The sequence below is a fragment of the Camelus bactrianus genome, chromosome 19 (assembly GCF_048773025.1).
Source record: "Camelus bactrianus isolate YW-2024 breed Bactrian camel chromosome 19, ASM4877302v1, whole genome shotgun sequence".
Lineage (NCBI taxonomy): Eukaryota > Metazoa > Chordata > Mammalia > Artiodactyla > Camelidae > Camelus > Camelus bactrianus.
The window spans coordinates 3,921,139-3,938,843 of record NC_133557.1 but is presented as its reverse complement, the minus strand read 5'-3'; the positions used below and the strand labels follow the sequence as shown (position 1 = coordinate 3,938,843).

General features: G+C 40.1%; 1 protein-coding gene across 5 annotated transcripts in view; it reads left to right on the top strand.

Moving 5' to 3' along the window:
- Window positions 1-17,705, top strand: part of PLCB4 (phospholipase C beta 4) — a 384,175-nt gene that overhangs the window by 23,052 nt on the left and 343,418 nt on the right. For 2 of the 5 annotated variants that reach the window (XM_074346929.1, XM_074346930.1), the window contains exon 2: window positions 4,465-4,520. The exons of the other annotated variants lie outside the window; for them this stretch is intronic. The gene's annotated coding sequence lies outside the window, so the exon portion shown is untranslated. The remainder of the gene's footprint in view (window positions 1-4,464; window positions 4,521-17,705) is intronic. 5 annotated transcript variants of the gene reach the window in all.

Sequence of the window (17,705 nt, the reverse complement as noted above, 5' to 3'; positions counted from 1 at the left end):
CCCTACCTCCTTTCCCCTCTGGTAACCATAAGTTTATTTTCTATGTTTGTGAGTCTGTCTCTGTTTTGTAAATAAGTTCATTTGTGTCATTTTTGTAGATTCCGCATATTCAGTGATGTCATGTAGTATTTTTCTTTCTCTTTCTGGCTTACTTAGTGTGATAATCTCTAGGTCCATCCATGTTGCTGCCAATGGCATTATTTCATTCTTTTTTTATGGCTGAGTAGTGTTCCATTGTGTACACCCCCCCCCCCACATCTTCTTTATCCAGTCATCTGTCAATGGGCCTTTAGGTTGCATCCACGTCTTGGCTGTTGTACACAGTGCTGCTGTGAACATTGGTCATTTCCTCTTGTATCCCTGACAGGAGAGTGCAATGGTCCATAGGTGGGCACTGTGTGGTTCTGGAGAATGATGTGGCCTGTTGTTCCTGATAGTTTTCCTGCTGGCTGCCTGCCTTTAGACTTGTTGCCTTTTAGCATGATGGGGCCTCTTGTCAAGTGGGAAGTGTTGGTGAGGTCAGCGATGATTTCGTAGCCCTGTTATTGGACAGTTATGTGGAGCATCAGAGTCCGTGGAAATAGAAGCAGCTTCTGAGAATACAGAGGGAAAGATGTGATGTCTTCACCTCATTTTCCCACAGAGGGAAAGATCCCAAAATTTGCACCAATAGAAGATCTTTTTTGTTTTTTTTAATGGTGCCCTCTCCAATCTCTTTGTTAGAATATTTTTGCCTGTGAACGTTTTTGCCCGTGGATTATAGAAGACAGCAACTTGAACTTCCAAAAGTCATGCCTAACATGAAGTGCGAGTTTGGGAATCCAGGCATTTTTGGGAGCAATGCCATCGAGAACCAGGTTCTTTCCGTCTCTCAGTTTTTCTTGTCTGGCGTTTGTCCCCTTGGGTGGGAGATGGCCCTGCACCTTCCAGCAGCTGTTCCCAGGAAAAAGGGAAGGGGATGTGCTCATATCTTGATTGTAGACTTCCTCAGTGCCTTCTTTCTTGCACCTCACTGACCAAAACAATGTCACATGGCTACCCCTGGTGCAAGAGAGTCAGGGGAACAGACCATTTTAGCCTGACGCACTGCCCCGCAGAGAAAATCAAGGTTATAAATTTTGGTTAGGCAAAAAGTATCACTGCCTTACCTGGGGATTTTATTTTTGTCATTTCTAATGACCTTTGGTTTAGATTTCATGATGTGCTATTAGTTGCCCACCTCATTTGTGCATTTATTTGACAGATCTTTATTAAATGCATAAAACTGTCTATTATACTACTCCTGACTTAATTGAACTAGATCTCAAATGATGTCCGCTTGGAAGAAAACTACGTGAGTTATGGGCGTAAGCTATGGAAGCTTCTCTTAGCTCTTAGTCAATTGCTGGAACTGGGATTTTCAAATTGAAAAAATACTCAATTTTGTTTAGCTGACCTCTATCATGCAACCTGTTTGTAATTATGACCCACACACTCCCTTCTCTGACCCTTGGTCCTTTCACCAGTAAATCTGGGGGCCCACCTCATAGGTCCGAGCTGCTCTGCTTTTCCCATAATACTCCCCTTTCCAGCTTTTATGTGCTTACCCATTAAGTCAGACAGATTTCCTTTTCAGAATTTGGCATTGTTTCTTTATTGGAAAGGAAACAGTTTGTTTTAGGCCAGGAAAACTTGAAAAAGAAAACAGAAAACCATCAACTACTTTTTTTTTTTTTTAAATCATCCTATCCCATGTTAGGTTTCAGGGTCGGTGTCTTGTGTGTATTCTGGTCGGGGGGAACCAAAGTTTGTTGTTGCTCCAGTGCATCTTTTTTTTTTTTTCTTTTTTTCTTTTTTTTCCCAGTTCAACTTTTGAAGCGGGCTTGGCACAGTTTGACTCATGGTCTTTCCCCAAACCATGACATAAACCCTGCTTTTTAATTTATGTCCAGAGTCAGAGTTCCAGTTGTGGCGTCTGGCAGGGTCAGTCAGTCAAATTCCAAGGCTATGAGGATGATTCTGGTTGGTATGTGACTTTCTCTGCCTGTTGTGGAAGCTGGACTTTAGCCTCGTGTGAACCCTTCTTCTAAATTCTGGCCAAATTATGGTCTGAATAGAGTGTCCATATTTTGCTGATTCCTAGTGACAGATCACTCAGGTAGCAGAAGTGGATTGGAGTCGGATAGTTTCTATCTGTGATCCCCAAATTTGCACCAATAAAAGATCCTTTTTTTTTTTTTTAAATGGTGCCCTCTCGGATCTCTTGTTCAGGAAGATTTTTGTTCATGAAACAGATCACATTGATATGAATTCTAAGTCATCCCTTTTCCTACTTGTGTTAATCAAAGGCATAGTTAACTACCAACAGTTTCTGACAAGCATGAAATAACCAGTGTTTCTATGTTGATATCAATTAATTCAGATCAGATACTTGAAATGAAAAAAAAAGATGCGTTCTTGCAGTTAAATATATACTTCTTATTTGGCTTTTGAAATACTGAAAGGAAGCTTCAAGGCTGTTATTACTTCGTTTATAAAACCTCAACTACAGCCTGCTCATTTATCTACGGTGATATTTAATTTAAAAAGTTTTTGCTTATTTCCCTAGGTTTTCCTTTTTTGGTGAAGGGTGTTTGGAAAACAGGAAGGTTGTGATATTTAGGACCCATGTCCTCCTCTCTTTCTTTCTCATATTTTCACGCCTAATTTTTGTCAGATGATCACTTTTTAACTTTTGTCGTGGAAAATTTTTAATGTAACATAAAAATAGAGCAAATACTGCAGTGACCCTTCATGTGTTCATCATTCAATTGCAACAGACTCCGGAGCACTTCGGTTTTGTCTCTTCCCTCCCCCTCAAGGACCCCAGCTGGATTGCTGGGAGGCAGATCCTCAATGTCATCTTTTTTCTGGACAGCCAGTTATGAACTGAAGATCTCTGAGGAGCCCCATCCAGTTGTTTCTAAGCCAGAGATTAGGGCTTGGCTCAGTGTGTGCATGTTGACCTGTGTCTCTAGACCCAGGTCCAGACTGTCTCTGGATTGTCAGTCTGTCTTACCTTTCTTTTGTTAGTGGGACTTAGCTGCGGCCTTTCTGTAATTTCAGAAAACAGAATGGGCAGCTGTGACACTTAGTCCGATTGGCAGTGAGAGAGAACTGCTGGCTGATGTCTGAAGTGAAGAAAGCAGGAGAGAAAGGGCCCCAGATGCTCGTTTAAGCTGGGGATTCCAAGTGGGGCATTGGGGATTGCTTTCAAGTGAAGAGGTTCCAGAGCTAAATGTAGCCACAAAGGGTCGTACTTAGCCTTGGCCCTTTGTAGGACTGCATGTGGCTGTAGGATTCACAGTCCTTTCAGGAAGATGTTGGGAGAATTTCTTGTTTAAAGTTTAGAAAGGATTTTGATTGTCTGAAAAGAAGGTGGCAGCTGGAATGAGCACAAACTGATCCAGGAGTCCCCGTTGGATGGATGTGTGTGTGTGAGTGAGTCCTCTGGGCTGTGATCTTCTTAAGTTTATGCCTTGACAGTCATTTCAAATCTTTGAAGCTCTTTTGTTTCAGAAACCGTGGTCATTGTTTCTGAAGATGCACATCATCTTCATTGAAAGTTAAATTACTTTACACGTGGAACCTAATGTATCAGGGTCAGAGTCAGAGTTACACTCTTACGAACATTTTGCCATTAGCTGTTCTGCTTAGGTCTGGTGGAAACAGTGTATAGCAGCAGATGATTAATGTGTATTGCATTAAACCATTTCTTTTCTTATATAAAGTCAAAATATTGGAATAATGTAATGAACACCAACAAGGAATTTTGAATGGAAAATTTAATGTTAGTGATGAGTGGGTTTCGATGTCAACTATTTATTGAAAATGATAAATGTAAAGTCAAATCAGAGGGACCCTATTTTAATTTACTTTCTTATGTATATTTTTCTTGATCCAAAATCCTTAGCTAAGAAAAATGGAGCCCTTGAATGGGTTTTTGGCTTGGACATTAAAAAAAATTTTTCACATAAGGAAGTAGCAGCTTATAATTCTGTTACCTTATGTGACCTGCACAGGCTGTTACAATGTCTTCACCTCATTTTCCCACTGGGAGAATAGAAAGAAGAGTGGAGTTTTTGTACAGTTGCATTTACTTCAGAGAATTAAATGAAATACATTTACTTCATAGAATTAAATGAAATGTTTGAGTATATGACATTGGGATAGATGTGAAGTGAATATTTTAATTCTAATTTTGAAAAGTTCTCATTTATTTTTCCCATTTGCTCCTTAGAAATCAATTCTTTGGAACCCAAATCTTTAAGGTATTTCATTTAGTTAGAAATTAAGGAATATTTTAAGTCTAAGATGAAAGATTTGCTTTAGTTTAATATTGCAAATGAAGGCATAGCATGAGGAAATTATAGCAGGTCTTAAAAGCTCACGTATTTGCCGCATTCTGTTATTAGTAGATAGTCTTTTTCTCTTTTTTCCTCACAGGAAAAGATGGTTTCTCTATGATACGGAGTCCTGAACTGTGATCTTTCTTAACAAAGGTAGGTGTATGCATTTTTAAAAAATTAATTTGTGACTTTTAAAACATTTGGTTATCTTGAAGCAATTATATTCGAGACTGTTTAATGGAGAAGCAGTTTCTATGCTGCTAATGCATGACATGGTGAATTGAGTTAAAACATCAGATTCAGCTTTCTAAGCTCAATATTGAATTTTATAGGCTTTTTAAAGAACGATTGTTTGGTGTGTAATAAAGTGAATGTCTGTCAGTAAGGTACATTTTTAAAAATTGAAATTGACTAATTTCAACCTAGTTTGATGAAATAGTTTCCTCTTTATTCAGTGGGTGACAATCATTCTGGGAAACCCAGAGAGTTTGGGAGTATAAAATGGTCTGTGGCCAGCCAAAGTTGTCATATCTTCCTTTTTTTTTTCCTATGAGATTTCTTTTTCAGAGCACAGATTGTGATTTGCTTCATAATTTATCAGCTACAGCAAGGTTGTGGGCATTTAGGTTAATGGAGTCATTTTGTAATCTATATGGAGTCTCTGAGAGGTTTCTAAATTCCATGGACTGAGCTCCTAGCCTAGCAGGTGCTTAAGTTTTCCTGATAGCTTTTACCCTGCGATGTGGACCAACATCTGCTGGCTCTTCCGTTCTGAAAGGTGTGCTTGGGGACTTTGATTCTGGTGAGAGTGGTGTGTCCAGAGGTCCCTATCAATGCTCTGGACACAAGTGCTACAGTGGCTCACCCCCAACCACAGGATCGCCTCCAAGGTTTCGGGATGTTCCAAGATCACAGGAGTCAAACCTGACCTTGGGCCACTATCCTTTACTGTGTCCCTCCAGTCGCCTCTCAGGCTATAAGATTTTAGTTCTTAGATAATTTCTAGGCAGAGAAGCTACGATGTGGAAACATCCCTCCCCATTTTTAATCACTGATTTGTGAAGCTGATGGGGTCTGTCTTCATTCTTCTGACAGCTTCACAAAAGCGACTTTTCACCTCCGCCTGTCCGTGACCTTGTCCAGCTCACGGCCACCTCCAGCCTGGGAATGGCTTGGTTCTCTCTGCCAGAGCGCTCAGAGTGAGGTGCCCATTACTTACAAAACATCACCTCTCACCTCTCTCAGGATAGCAAAAATGGAGAATTATGACATGTTGTACGTGGTTAATAACTCATTTTGGCGTTAAAACTGGGTCCTCATGATCAGAGAAGTTTAGAACTGCTGCTGTAGAACAGTGACGGTACCTTAGTCAGGTTAGGATTGAACCTGTGATTCAGCCAGGACACAGCTAGAATGTTTTAAACAGTTATAGCAAAAAATTAGCCACATACACTTTTTTTTTTTAAGGTATTAGGTTGGGTTGCTGGTGGGTTATGGCACAACTTCCTTCTAAAAGACTTTAAGTTGTCAACTTTCTTACACACAGCATTGGTTAAACACCAACGGAGAGGCTGGGCCTGCCCTGTCCACTACGCTAGCTGAGAGTCACATGCAGTTATTTAAATCTAAATTTAAATTAAGGAAATTAAAAGTTGAGTTTATCATTCACACTAGCAGCAGTTTCAGTGCTGAATGGCACCCTGTGGCTGGAAGGCTGCACACTGGGCAGGGCAGAGAACACCCGCACCATCACCGGAAGTTCTCTCCGACAGGGCTGGGGACGCGTGTCATCGCTGGAACTGTCCGTACCACTTCCAGTAGCTTTTCCCTGAGGTCCTGGCATTGAATGGGGAGGACAGAGCCTGGTTCGCTTTGTAGAGTCTTGGGGGATGTTGCTGTGGTCATGAATCCCTGGTGGGGCATGAGTGGAAAAGAAAATTGTTTCCCCCATAATCTTCTTCCAGGTTTTTCCTCCCTCTTGTGACAGCCCACATCTCGTGACAGGTGGCAGGAGTCTGGGTGTATTCAAGTTGTTAACATCATATCATGTCTGTAGTAGACATTTGACACACTTCGGGCTCCCTAGTGTCTGAATCTTTTTCCTGAATTTGGGGAAATCCATCATGGTATGAAGCTGGGTGGCTGAGACGGCCCTGTTCCTCTTAATTTCCCAAGCAGAAGTGCTGACTTTTATTTTTCCTGACTTCTGCCAGCTAGAGGGAGCACAGGGCTTAAGGTCTGCCAAGCCTGGGACTGTGCCTCTGGAGTGGTGACTCAGAGAGGCAGAAGATGGTTTGGAATTCCACCCATCACAGGGCCAGCAGCTTTGGTGGAAGGTCTGTTACCACACCTATTGAGACGACTGTTGAGAACAAAAGGGGAATACGAAGGAAATCAGCCTTTTGGCGTATTTAAGGAGCCCAGACTAGCTTCCCACTGACATCCTCCTCTACGTGGAATAATAATAACGGGATAATTAAAGAACATCAGGAGAGCCAGACATCAGTGATTCCTTAAATTAGCCATAACACAAGTAAGATTTCCCAATATTCTTTCATGGAAAAAAAAATCCTTTCATTATCCTTTAATGAAACAGCACATATATCGGAATTATAAACATCCCACTTTGGTTTAGTAATGGGATGACTTTTCTGGGGGAGGGTAGAGATTGGTGTTTATAATTGTGTTCCTTACCCTCAGAGTCTAACCAAAACCATTGCCTGGGAGCGTTTGCACTGCATCCGATTCCTCCCAGCGAAGTCAACTGGCCTGTTTGTTTTCCAGAACAAGGAGACTGTGGCATACTGTTTTACATTGTTTAAGCATATTGTCTGTTCTTCCTGTGTGCTGTTTCCCCACTTTGGCACACACAGCAGCTGTTTCACCATCTGTGCCATCCTGTGTGTCTCTAATCTGGGACAAGGCTTCTAAACCCCATGTTCTATCTTCCTTCTTCTTCTGGTTGGATGTAGATGACCTTGAAGCCGTGGTGGATGGTGGGGAGATGGGACTGAAGACACCTGGGACTTAGTTGTTGCATGAAGGAGGGCGAGGGCTCCTTGCTAACCAGGAACACCCACATGTTCCTGAATAGAAAATCTTTGATCGTCAATATTTGCAGTCTTTCCCGGTAAGAACTATGCAATTGAAAAAGGAGCACAAATGACATGACCACGAGAGAGAGATACATAAACTTCTGTTGGGGTGAGGCTTTATGTAGTTCTGGATCTGTTTGTTATAGAAGCTGGCATTACTCTTGAACACCCTCGTTCAGCCACGTAAATCTCATCATTCCTTCTTAACATTATCTCCCCATTGAATAGTAGAATGGGTTATATAGAATTATGATGAAACTCTTGCAGAAACTAGGGTACACATTTCCCTCTATTACCTCACATTGTTTACAGGTAGACCTAAGATAGAGGAGAGCTTCATGCCTCGTAGAAAAACAATTTGCTTGTTTTGTAAAATGTAGATTTAGCATTTGGAGTGACTCTGTAATCCTCTTGGATCACCATGAAGATTGTGGTGCCCGAGTCTCCAAATTCAGTGGCTAATTTTCACTTCATAAATGTATAGAAGATCTTTGATGATCATATTAGAAAATGTTTTCCAGGCTTAAGCGTTTCATGTAGGCTGTATAGGCAGATGACGAATGTGGAAAGGATGCTATGAAATCATCTTATTTTAACACAGAAGAAAAAAGTATGTGATGCTCATTCAGAAGTCTCAAAGGTGGTGGTTCAAGAGATTATCCAGTTTGCATTTGCCATGATTCTAAATGATTGCTTGGCAGACATGAGGTATTAGGGATTTAATATTTCTGCTTTGTAGTGTACTGCATATTAACTAATAACATTTTCCTCCAGTAAAATTTGGTAAAAGCAACTGTGTGCTTGTGAGATTGTTAACAGAGGTTTTAGGTACACTTATATGTTTGAAATGATTTGAGTCCTTCAGGAAAAAAGTACTTAATAAACACAAGTAACTACTTATGTTAACAATTCATTTCTGTTGACTTGGTACACTTCCATTTTTTTTCTCTCCATAATAATACCAGAGCATCTTATAAGCTCTGTGAAGCAGCTTGAGCAAAAAGAAGACATATTTTGTGTGAGCACCGTATAACCTGTGACAGAGGATTCCATCTCCCCTGCCATACACTCTACTGTTTAAAGGCAGGATTATTATGAACAAAGGAAAAAGTTTGCACAAGGGAGCCACGTGGCTGTCACTTCCACCTAGATTACGAAGGTGATGATACTTAAGTCTCGTTCTTGTTCCTGGAGGAACTCCACAAACTCATCCTGGTCTCCTCCACTCCTTAAAGTCTGCCTTTCCATTGTACTTTTTAACACAGCGATGTGTACCCTGGGTCATAGTATAGCACAAATCTTGAACTTTTTGGCCTCAGACTTCTTTATACTCTTTTTTTTTTTTTTAACATTTTTTAATTGAGTAATAGCCATTTTACAGTGGTGTGTCAAATTCCAGTGTAGAGCACAATTTTTCAGTTATACATGAACATACATATATTCATTGTCACATTTTTTTTCACTGTGAGCTACCACAAGATCTTGTATATATTTCCCTGTGCTGTACAGTATAATCTTGTTTATCTGTTCTACATTTTGAAATCCCAGTCTGTCCCTTCCCACCCCTCACCCCCTTGGCACCCACACAGGTTTGTGTTCTATGTCAGAGCTCTTTATACTCTTAAAAATTATTCAGGGCCCTGAACAGCTTTAGTTTGTGTAGCTTGTATCATAAATGTATGCCATATTAGAAAGGAAATGTCCCCATCTGGGGGACATTTAACAATATTTACTTACTGATGTTAAGTAATAATAGCAAACTCACATGTTCACCTAAAAACAATCTTTAGAAATGAAAAATTACCATGTTTTTCAAAACAGGATAAGTTTGGTGAAAAGAGTGACCCCGTTTTAATTTATTTGTTTGTTTGTTTGTTTGTTTATTTATTTTTCAAATCTCTAATTTCTGGCATAATAGAAGATATTTGGATTCTGTCACTTGCTTCTGCAGTTGGTCTATTGAGATATCAAACATGATGAGGCCCCTGGAAAACTCCAGCTTGTGAGAGAATGAGAGGGAAGAAGGCAAGTCATGTCTTAGTATCATTATGAAAATACTTTTGACCTCCCTGGCCCCGTTGGGCACCACACCTGGAGACCTGCTATGTATACGGGCCCCTAAAGGTTGTCTTTAGAGCATCTCCATTTTGTCACATTCACTACTTTGTGCTGGAAAATCCCCTTCCTGTCCAATGAGTGTGGTTGTAGTTAGAAATCAAAGATTAGAAAAAAATTGCCTACTTTATTTTTAAAAATTCTCTTTTGGTTCCATCTACAGAAGGCTGTCCTACCTAATTCAACCCAGTACAAACATTTAAAATACCAGTATGTGTATCTATCTGTATTTCTCTAAATGAGAGGCAGCTCTAAGTATTGGCAGGTAGGATTACGATCTTTTACTTTTATTGCGATGAGATGGTGGGCAGTGGGCAATCACCAAGGATTAGTAAATATATTTGTCAGATGCAGTGATTTCTAACAACAGTGGCATACAGCACTGCACATTATTTATTAGAATTGCTCATTTGTATTGTATTACTTAGGTATGATGGTAACTGATTCTTGCTTGTGTGTCCATAGCGTGGCTGGGATTTGGCTTTCCTGGCTTGGGCTCCGCTGGGCTGGGCTCCAGACCATGGACTGGGTGCTCCGTGCGCCTTTTCCTGAGACTTCCATGGGGGCATGTTCTTCTGCGATGGCAGAAATGTAAAGACCAAGCAGAAACTCTCAGTGTCTTTTAAGACCTCTGCCTGGACCTGACCCACTGTCATTTGAGCTCACATGCCATTGACAGAGCAAGTTAAACGGCCAAGCTCGATATCCATGTGTCAGGAAAGGGTACTCTTCCAATGGGGAGCGTTGGGCTGGGTAGGGAGAGGGAGTGACTTTTGGCTTTCAGCTATTCTAATCTACCACAGTGTATAGTCCCAAAATATTAGTGAATAATGATGTCTACCTACTTAATTCTTACTCAGAGAAATAACTAAGGGGCTAGATTTTAATTGTAATTTTAGGCTACAATCCTCCTATTGACTGTATCTTCAGAATATCACTGGTGTCTAGCTCTGTTCCCCTATTCTCACGCCACTTTTCAAGTTGTTTCTCAGTCTTATTAATCTGAACTATTGTGAGAGCCTCTAAATTGGTGTCTGTCCTGGTTATTATTACTGTGCAAGAAATCTCCCCAAAACTGAGTGCTTAAAACAACAGTGATCTTGAATCTGCAGTTAGGGCTGGGTTCAGCAGAGAGGGCTTATCCCTGCTCCTTGTGGCATCAGCTGGGCTATTTTGACTGGGTGCCAGAGGACCCACCCACTTCTGAGATAATTTACCCGCGTGGCTGGCAAGTTGGTGCAAAAGACCAGGAACTTCAATTTATCTCCATGTGGGCTCTCCACGGACTGCTTTGGCTTCCTCATAGCATGGTGGCTGAGTTGCAAGAGTGAGCGTTCCAAGAGATAGGATGTGAAAGTTGCCAGTCTCTTAAAGTTTGGGGCTGGGAACTGACCCAGTGCCACTTTTACTGGATTATATCAAACACTCACAAAGTCCAGGTTTCAGGGGAGGGGACACAGATCCCACCTCTCAATGGGAGGGATGTTAAATGATTTGGGGTATTTTAAAACCAGCATATTCTGTGCCTCAGTTCTTCTCTCCCTGAAATCACCCCATGTTGACATCCTGCCCCAGATTCATCTTCCTAAAGCCTAGCTCTGTTTATCCAGTAGCTCCCCATTTTCTACCAAACAAGAGGCAGGTTGCTCTAATCCCTCCTTGGCGTACCCTGTGCTCCCACCAAACTTGGGGCTTTTTCTCCTTTTGCCTTTGATCTTGCTTTTTTTCTCTTTCTAGAGTATTATCCCCCGATCTTCCCGCATCTTGACATTCTGTGCTTAAAATCAGTGCTACCCTCTCCTTAAGGTCTCCTTAAACCCCCCATCATTCTGTAGTCTCCCATAGTACATTTTTAAATGCATTTTTTGTTCGTTTGTTTGTTTTGTGAGGGGAGGTAATTAGGTTTGTTTATTTATTTATATTTGGAGGAGGCACCGGGAATTGAACCCAGGACCTCCTGCATACTAAGCATGTGCTCTACCACTTGAGCTATACCCTCCCCCTCCGTAATACATTTTATCTGTATCCCATTTAAAGCCCTCCCAGCTTCTATCTTATGCAATAATATATGCATGTATATATATATGTTTTATAATCTCTAGTAGATTTTACATCCCTTGGTGAGGTCCATATTTTTTATATAATATTAATATACAACTGTACTGATATCTTGAGATACATGTAGCAAGTGCTTGATTTTTTTTTTAAATGAATAAATTGAGAGTCTGAATAGAATTAACAGAGTATTCTGTTTAGACTCACTTGAAAACCTACTAGAAGCACTATGCCGGTTGGGTACAAAGTAAATAAGTAAAAATAGATTAATGACTTAACCACCAACATGAATGTTATAAAATATTTTTAAAAAGAGATTTCACACACAGTCACAACACAGTGGTAAATTGGAAGTAACATACTTGGAAATGTGTAGGAACTAAATGAGGAAAACTATAAAACTCAACTGTGGGACATAAATAAATTTCAAATAAGTGGAGAGAGATACTTTGTTCTTGAAAATACGATTCATTACAATAATGCATATATATCACTTTTCAGTTAAACTACAAACACAATACAGCCCCTATGAAAACTGGGGAACTTGCTGAAATAATTCTGAAGTCCTTTTGAATGAATAAACCTATAAAGTGCTTCCAAATTTATAAGAAATACTTATCAGGGATACTTGCCATCTCAGTTATTAAAGAATATAATAAGTTAGTTATAATGGAACAGTGGTATTGGTACAAGAATACCTCAGTGAATAAAACATAGAGAGTCTAATTTTAGAGAAGTATATATATATGATAATTTGTGATAAGGTTGGTATTTCAGATTGGAAGGGAAAAGATGAATTATTCAGTAAAAAGTGTTGGGACACCTGCCTAGTCATCTGGAAAAATAAAGCAGAATGCCTACTGAACAACTCATGCAAAAGTAATTCTGGGCAGTAATAATTATAGATGGAGCAAGGTGAGCCACAAAGGTATGAGCAAACTATATGGATGCCTATTTTTACAGTCTTGCGGTGGGAAAGGCATCTCTAGGTAGAAACCATGAAGGAAAGGATAAAAAAATGAAACTACATACAATATTTTGTCTTTATTATTTTATTTTAGTGTAGTGGAAAACCATCTAAACTTGTTGGAAAGACAATATTCTGGGAAAATATTTGCATAGTATATGATGGGCTGATACCCATAATGTACAAAGAGTTCTTACAATTTTATCAATAAGATGGGACATCTTTGTAGAATCATGGAGCTAAATATAAACAGGTAATTCATAAAAATAATGACTATGGAGACAGGAAACACACAAAGAGGTGTGCAATCAAAAGTGCCAGTTAAACTAACAGGGGTTTATCTCAGTAATTGAAATGATAAAAATAAAACATAAGAAAATAAAAGGTCTCTACACTGGGTGATGATGTGGGGAAGGAGATACTATAATGTACGGGGGTGTAGTTTTTCTCAGTCTGTGGTCAAGGACCATTTTTCCCCCAGTCTGTTTGTGATCGAAACATTTGTGAAATACAATAAAAATAAATAGCCAGGAAAAGAAAATGAAAAACATGCAGAATAAAATTGCAAATGTATTTCTGTATATTTATATAGTTATATGTATTTATATTTAATAGAATTATATTATATAATAGAATTATATAATTCTAATAATATAAGATAATATATTTAATAGAAATACATATCTATATATTTACATGTATAGTCTATATTTATAAAGAATATGTATCTATATTTATATATTTCTGTAAAATGTTCATCAGATACAAAATGGCTCTGTAAAATTCTCATAAATGTTTCGATTGCTCAATTCAGAATAGACTCTAAGGATGCAAGTCCTGAAGGAGGAAAATCAGACAGCAGGTTATCGTGATAATCAAGAGAAGTCATGAGTGATATTAGTTTGGACAAGGATGGGAAGGGTAGAGGTGGTGTGAAGGGGTCACAAGTGGTTTGATCTGCTCATGGATTCCATGTAGGTATGAGAAAGGGAGAGGTGGGTGGTGAGGGTGATTCTAAGGTCTGTGGCCTGGGACCTGGAAGGATGGCGTTGCTGTTTACTACAAGGAGGAAGACTGCATTACACGAGGTTTGCGTGGGGAAGTTCAGGAGGTGGCTTTGGACGTAAGTTGGAGATTCCCAGTAGTCATCTGAGAGGAGATAGCTGGCGGATGGCTGGATGTAAGGGTCTGGAATACAGGGAGAAGTCTGGGCTGACGACGGGTAGGCGGGAGCTGTGAGTCTGTGTGAGGTCAGTGAAAGTGAACGCATATGGAAAGCTAAGCGGTCTGAGGACTGGGCCCCAGGGGCACTCATCCTTTAAGGGCAGGGAGATCAGGACGAATCCCTGTTAGAGATCAGGAATAAGAAAGAGCTCAGGAAGTAGGAGGAACCCCACGGGCAGGGCATGTCTTGGAGGGAGGAATAATCAGAGGGCTGTCAAGAAAGAGCCTGAGACTTGACGGAACAGGGTGCTGAGAGTCTAACCAACAAGGAGCAAAGCTTGGGTTTCCTTGTCGAGGTGTGAGTTGTGAAGCATGGAGAAGAAGGTGATGATGCTAATTACCGTTATCTTGAGAATGCAAAACGGAACAGTGTCTTCTTACTTACTTTGTCAGGAATGTCAAATATATACCCTACCATTAAAATTGGATCTCGCAGCCAAAAAAGAAAGGAAGAAAAAGAAACTAAAATTACTGAAAGACATTTTTTTCCATGTCCTGTCAGATTGTTTAAATTAATTATAAAGCTGGTTGATGCCAGTGCAGCTGCCCAAACTTGGATTATGCATTGGCAGGGACCATCCCTCGTGGGGGAAAGTCTGCTGAGAAGGTGAAATGAGAGAGACAGAGACAGAGGAGACAGAGAGGGAGAGGGAGAAAGGAGAAGAAAGACATGGAAAACCCAGGAGAATCAGGAGTGCTTGAAGCAGTTGATTGTGGGAGATATACGGGAAACAGAAACCAGTTGCCTGGTAAATTGATGTTGAGTCTCTGGAAATACGACATCAGAAAAACGTTAGGTGCTTTTAACAATAGTTTTAGCCTGAACAGACTTGAAAAGGTACACATTTGTCATAGATGATACTTGAAGCAATATGCCATGATCCCCTCCAGGGGAAGAGGTGTGAATTCGTGTCTCTAGGGCTGAATACAATAAATGTTCATACAATGCTGCTACTAAAAAAGTGACAGTAGTTGTGCCAGAGTTTCTTCTCTAGGTATTGATTGGATAAAAAAACAAAAACAAAACTATCCATTTTTGGTACTTCCTCTAGAAAATATTGATAAAAGATTAAAATAAAACTTTAAAATATAATTTTTGTTGTAAATCAACTTTATTTCAATAAAAATATATAAGTTTACTATTTGGAAAGAAAATTGGCCATTTTCACTGGTAGGGAGTTCATGTGGGATCTGAATGCACAAGTCTGGGAATAAACTGATTTTTTTTTTTTTTTTTTTGGAGGTGGCAATACTCAAAAGAAATGACTACTTCCTGATTGAATAAACATTTTGAAACCTCCCCTCGCTGCTCCTCCACTGCAGCACACACACACAACACACATAGTCTAGTGCTTATCAAATTGTGAAAGCTGGGTTCAGATAAAATAACAGGAGGATATTTTTTGGCCTCAGCCAGAAGTTGTTTGGAAAACAGGCAGAACAAGTTAAAGTGAAGGGAGAGATTTGTGTGCCAGGCACAGATGGACCAAGTTCATTCTCACATAAATATTCTCTCTCTCTTCTTGCGAGGGCTGAGATGCAGTTATTGTCTTAATTAACCCAGGGAGTTTTCAGTTAGGATTCCAAGACCTCAGTCTTCCAGAAACTGTCACCTGGCTTCACGTTGCCCTAGCAATGTGACCTTCAAAGGACCACTCAGCCAGTTTAGGCCTCAGAATTGGGAGAGATGGGTGCGACGGGGAGGCTCACCTCTTGCTTCCACGTTTTATAATCTGTGCATCCATTATTCGAGTTTATGGACAAATTTCAACAGAGAAGCTTAACAGCTTTTGTTATTATTAATAAGTGGTTATTTTACTCAACAGTGCTCAACTATTTTTTGCTGTGTGTTGATTCATAGAACGTTTTGAAACCCAGCATAGAAAATGAATCCACTGTCAAGGCTAACGTTCACTCTTTCAACTGTTTTGATTGGAATTGTAGTATTTAAAAAAATTTTTGCAATGAAAATTATAGTTGAAGATATACAAAAAATATACTTTTGATTGAAAAGAACATTTATACCAGTGAGCGTTTATTTCAACAAAATTTGGGTCTCTAAACCATGGGATTTAAATGTCTTTCCATGTATATTGATATAGGCACTATTATCTGAGATACATAGAAATGTATCTCAAGTGATTTCTCTTCTATTTACACTATCCCTTGTGGGGGAAAGTAGAGACTGAACAGTGTTTACATTATCGCTCCACGTTTAAAATTTCTCGCGATGGCTGCGTGTAATGGTTGGCATCTGGGAGAATAAACAGGAAATTGGAGATGCAGAAGTTTTCCTTCATCTCCCGCCAGGGCTGGACTCCCTGCTTCATTTGTTTTCGTAGGACACACCAGAAATCTGAGAGTGATGTTTAAGCTGACCACAGTTCTTTCATAGCTGGTCTACACGTGGCAGTCTGCAGATTGCCAGGCCTCTCTCGTTTTCTCCAAGTTAGCATATGTGAAGTGCCAAATGCACTTTTCGTCAATGAATGGTTTAAAACAAAGAAAGTGAAACAGTATAGGCATGTTCATCATCCCAAACCATTTTTTTTGAATGATGAATTTGAATTATGCAAGTAATACATGTGTGTGGTAGAAAATTTGGAAAAGTGAAATCTCACAACCCTGAAATCCACAAGCCTCAGGTCACCACTGTTGGTATTTCAGTGTTCTTGTCTCTAGATCTACTTGTATTCATTAAGTAATCAGTCCTTTTATATATAACAGACTGTTTCCCAGAGGAGCTGGAAGAATGTTAATAGGGGTTGTGGAAAAAAATTTTTTTTCCATGGTCACGTATGTTTGGGAAATGCCAGATTGAGTAATGTTAGACTTAGCTTTGTCACAGATGCCCTCCCCAAGGGGGACCGTCTCAGGACTTCCCTCCACCTGGGAGGAATGGCAGGTACAACCCTGGAGGTGCTAAGTGGGCAGAGCCCCGCCTCGGTGGTGCACCTGCTAACATCACACAGGTGTGTCCTGCAGACGACACTGAGGCTCGCGTTTTGTTTCTGTTTGTTTTGTAAAACTGAGATTGTGTGCTTTTTGTAACCTGCTTTTCCCACTTAACAGAGTATGAATGTTTTGTACTTTAAAACATTTTCTCCCCCCCCCCCCCAAATTGCTTTCCCTCCCTGTGATATTTTTTTCATAATGTTCCATTTATCCAGATTCTGTGTATCCAGCTGGGGCCTGACCCAGGTGACAGATCCTTTCAGGCTTTGGTGATTGTCTTGAAAGGTTCTGCGGTAGAAAGCATTTGTACATCCTTTCGTTTTGGCCTTCCACCCACCTGCTCTGACAGACATTTAATTTGGGACCACTGCTGTTGAAGCGTGTGGATTCACCGTGCCCAGAGCCACTGCTCACTTGTCTGCTCTGGGAAGGCCTGACGAAAATAGGCTGCTTTCAATGCAGATGGCTCATTTTCTCCTGTTGGTGGGCAGTTCGTTTAAGAATAGTGTTTTATTTACTGTATTGTAAAAATAGCCTCTTTGGGCAGAACAGACAGCTCCAAGTAAGTCTCCCAGATGGGCTTTCTGTCCTTAAGAAATGATTACTTTGACTTGGAGTCGTCCATTGCTTTCCTCAAGTAATTTTTCCACCACAAAATAGAAATGTGCATTTACTGTTTCTTAAAGCTCACTAACAGCACACATTACCAGCACCTTACCTCCGTGGTTGATTATCTGAAATATTTCTTCTGTAATCCAAGGCAGACACATATTTACCTCAAGCTGAGATCATGTTACAAATGGGTCTTCATTTGTTCTTTTCACCCATTCTTTGTGTCCTTTATCACAAAAGTATCCTTGAATCTTAGTGTTTAACAGTGACTGCAACTGTTTTTATTGTCTAGTTGGAAGTGTTAAGAATCTGAGG